The following is a 5,000-nucleotide window of genomic DNA, read 5'->3' as shown; positions in this document are numbered from 1 at the left end:
CTTTTACTATATCGCGCCTATTTGAAATTATGAAGTCAGTTTCTTTTTTGATGTCCGATGACGATTTCCATGCCCACTTCCGCTCTAGTCTTTTCTAGAAGAATGTATTCATGATATTGAGTGATCGAGCCTCCGCAAAATCGATTAGCATTTGTCCCTCATTCCTAGTACCTATTCCGTGATTCCCCACTACGGTTTCTTCTATCTTTTTACCTATTTTGGCAATAAAATCTCCCATAATTATTGTGAAATGGATCTCTGCTCTCTCGCTGGCTAAATGAACATTTCATAGAAACTCTTCTTCATCGCTGTGGCTGCAAGTTGGAGCATAGACTTGAACAATCTTTAAGTTGTACCTATTGTTTAGTTTTATTGTTACCGAAGCTACTCTTTCGCTTATAGTATCGAATTCCATGATATTCTTTTCTAAACGTTTGTGAACTAAGAAACCTACCTCCTAATTCCTGCCTTGCTGCCCGGGGGTTTACCTCTCCAATAGAGCACGTGTCCATCATTTAATACGAGTCTTCTAACTTCACAGAGCCCTACAGCATTTAATGAAGTAATTTCCTCAAATAATAATGGTAAGTCAGATTCATTTCTCATAGTCCTTATATTATATGTGCAAAGGTTCATCAACATGGGGCGGCCTGTCTTTAACCAGAGATTTCTAGTACCCTCTGCTCCGGATTGATCCTGATCGCCGCCTTAACCAGGGCCTCCGAGAAATGAGGGCCGTTGCTCTGTTTGTGCAGTCATGGATTTTGATTGAGAAGTAGAGAATCGAGTTGCCCCCCCCCCTCCCCACACACACACCACCACCACCGACTGGCTTAGGTGTATCGTGTTGGAAAGTGGAGTATTTTAGCCGGAATGTCACTGATAAGTCCCTCCAGCAGGGTTGGCCCTGTCTAGTGTGGACTTTAGAGCAGCAACGGACGGGCCTGCTCACTACACCAAAGGTATACTCCTGTGAGCATGGGCCTGAGTAGCTTAAGTGCATATATGTGTGATTATATTTTATACACTGATATCAACAACAAATATATGTATATATGAAATATATATATATATATATATATATATATATATATATATATATATATATATATATGGGGCGGTCAATAAATCGGTAGGATGCTTATCAATTTTAAAGATATTTTTACTATCGTTTTATTTAATAATTACATAAAAGAAAAAATGCCGGGGGCAGTCGTATTTGTAATAAAATCAGTCTATCGTTATTCAGAACCTTGTCAAATCCCCGGGACAGAGGGGACGTGTTTTTGGTGAGGTCCCATTTTCTTTCGCAACACTTTCCCTTTGAGTCACATGCCTTGCGTGGCCGCGGAAGGACATCCATGTGGGTTTGGTCATCAAACCACTTCCCTTGACATGTGTATTGGGCAGTTACCCGGTATAGCTCCCGATACGCTGTCTAAATACTGCTGGGCGAACTGGAGGCGACGTTGGCAATGTCTCTTAATCAACCTCTCTTTGATACGTTCTGTGATGAATCCCAACAGTAACAATAATAATGTCGTTTTCTTCACCGTGCTGCTTGTTAGTGGGAACTGTAGGTCTTACTATAAATTTTAGCTGGATTTGTTGAAGGGGCATCCGGAACGAGTGCGGTCATTCAGTCTGCCCTCCTCCTCTCACCTTATTCACCTGTATACCATCCAGCGGGTGATACCAAGCCCTCTGGATATTTCACTGGAAGAGAAATCATTTTCCCTCATCCCATTAATGCGGTGTCTTTCTGCAATTTCAGCTTGCCTTGCGTCCATTATAATAATGATAAATAAAATGACAATAGTAAGGATAATCAGAATTATAAAAATAATAATAATAATAACGATAATAACTATTATTAAAATAAAGACTGATAATAAAAATTAAATAATGACAGTGGTAGCTATGATGATGATAGGAGGACTTATAATTATGATAATAATAATAACAGCAATAATGATATAACTAATAAAAAGGAGAATGGTGATAATAATCAAACAACTATGATCTTAATAAAGATAATTACGATAATACAATTGATAATGATCATGATCATGATAATGGTCATGATAATGATAATAGTGATAATGATTATAATAGTAATAATCATGATTAGAATATAATACTGATAATAAGTATGTTATTAATTATAATGACAGTAATAACAATAATAATAATGATAATAATAGTGATAAAAATAATAATAATAACAAAAATAATAATAAGATGATAATACTAATGGTAATAGTAATGAGAATGATAATTATGAAAACACTAATGGTAATAAAAATAATTCATTTAATGATAATGATTACCATTATAACACTAACGATAATAATAATAGTCATATTAATAATAGTGACAATAATTATAATGATGACAAAAATTATAACAGTAATAATAATGATGGTAATGATAATGATGATAATAATAATGATAGCATTACTAATAACATTAATGATAATAGTAACAATAATGATAATACATGATTACACTAATATATGGTGATAATGAAGATGATTGCAATGATAATAATAGTAGTGATAATAAAAAATAATGATAATGAAATTGAGAATGATGATAATCATAATCCTAATAACAATAAAAATCAAAATACTAATGATCATAACAACAATTATTAATATCATAATAGCAATAATGATAACAACACTAATGATAGTAATGGCAATGATATTTCTATCAATACTATCATTGTTATTACTAAAGTAACAGGGATGATGCTAGTACTACTAATGATAATAATAATAATAATATATTTTTTTAAATTATTATTATAATTATTATTATTATTATTAGTAGTAATTATTATAGTTATGAAAATAACACTAATGATAATAACAATGATAATAATAATTATGATAACACTAAAGATAATAATAACAACAATAGCAATAACAGACATAATAATACAAGAGATGTCTTTGATTGTGTCTTCGTCAGAAATACATGTATTTCTGACGAAGACGCAATCGAAACCGGCCAAATACATCTCTTGTATTGTGGAGATATTCATTCTCATTCATACCTTCTATACATTTGTCAACATGAATACGGTTCGAGTATAATGATGTTAATGATAATAAAGTTATCGTCGTTTAAGTTATTTATATTTTCAAGCTGTCGCTTTTATACTTTACGACCAGATTTTATTATTAATCAATATATTATTATTATTGATATTGTCATTATCATTATTTTTCTTCATTATTATTGTCATTATTACTATTATAATCATTATTGCTATCATCATTACTAATATCATCATCATTATTATTATCAATTTGCAACTTTGCTGTCTCTATTTTAATTTATCATTTTAGTATTTTTTATTAGTCTGTTTTCTCCCCTCCCCCCTGCACTCCAGTATTTTATCGCTCAGTCGCATTATTTCACAGTTAATATTTAACTTTTTTAATATTAACTTTTTAATATTCAACTTTTTTCATATATTATTTCACACTTTGCTTCCATATCGCATATTTGTTATATTTAAGGTCACAATGTAAATTATCTTTTTTATTCCTTTGTAAATTATCACAATATAAATTATCATCTTTTTAATTTTGTACTATTATCATTATCATTATTCAGTTATTTTCTCGGCCTCTCTCCCTCAGTACTTTTCCTGGCAGATAATTTTTTTTATGGCCGGATGCCCTTCCTGTCGCCATCCCTCTCTATTTACCCGGGCTTGGGACCGGCACTGACTTGGGCTGGCTGGCCTACCCAGTGGCTAGATTATTATTAGTATTATTATTGTCATTGCAGTTGTTATTATTATTATTATTATTATTATTATTATTATTATCTTCACCCCCTCTTACCCTCTTCCCTCACATCGTTATGTTTACATTTTTCATTATAGATTGTACTCGACTTGTTTTTTCTTTTTCGCAAATTTTCTATTCTTATCGCATATCACTTATCGCTTTTCTCTCTTCGCTTTATTTGCTGCTTTGTTTACGCACGTTTATATTTTCGTATTTTTCCTCTCTCTTTTCTATTTAGCATCGTTTTTTCTATTTCGATTTCTTTCGCACTTTTGCCGCATTTTCTACTTTCGCTTTTGCTTATTTTCTTTTTTGCTTATTTTCTAATTTCGCACGCTTACTTTTCTATTTCGATTATTTTGTTTCGAATTTTATCGCAATTTTGTCGCGCGCTTATTTATTTTCTTTTCATTTTCTATTTGTTGCACTGTTCCTCTTCTTCATTTTTCTTTTCGTTACCTTTACCTGTTCCAATTTACAAATGCCACACATATTAACGGACACACTGATATGCATATTTGAATGGTCATAGTATTTCACAGACATGTTTATATATACAAACATAGTTATACAATTAATTCAATACACAGAGATATATTTATGTACATGTACATTTACACAATTAATGAATATGGCCATTTACAATCGGGCCACCAAGGTCACGTTCCTTGCCCAAGGGAACAACGCGCCGGCCGGGACTCGAACTTTCGAACCTGGATTTATCGAACAATCTAAAAGTCCGAAGCTCTAACCACTCGGCCGCCGCGCCCTCGATTGCAACTGTTGCAGGAATTTTTAAATGTTGCTAAGACCCCTCCCCCGCTGGCGCTTTCTTGAGAGAGAGAGAGAGAGAGAGAGAGAGAGAGAGAGAGAGAGAGAGAGAGAGAGAGAGAAAGAAAGAAAGAAAGAAAGAAAGAGAGAGAGGAGAGAGAGAGAGAGTGAGAGAGAGAGAGAGAGAGAGAGAGAGAGCGTGTGTGTGTGTGTGTGTGTGTGTGTGTGTGTGTGTGTGTGTGTGTGTTTACATTTTGTGTGTGCGTACATGCTTGTGCTTATATGCATATACATGTACGTTTATGTGTGTGTGACAGAGCGCGTGTGTGTGTGAGTGCGGATGTGCATTTGTGTGTACGAATGTGTGTGTGTGTGTGTGTGTGTGTGTGTGTGTGTGTGTGTGTGTGTGTGTGTGCGCGCGCG

The sequence above is a fragment of the Penaeus monodon genome, chromosome 3, assembly GCF_015228065.2.
Source record: "Penaeus monodon isolate SGIC_2016 chromosome 3, NSTDA_Pmon_1, whole genome shotgun sequence".
Classification (NCBI taxonomy): domain Eukaryota; kingdom Metazoa; phylum Arthropoda; class Malacostraca; order Decapoda; family Penaeidae; genus Penaeus; species Penaeus monodon.
This window is presented reverse-complemented; position numbering follows the sequence as displayed.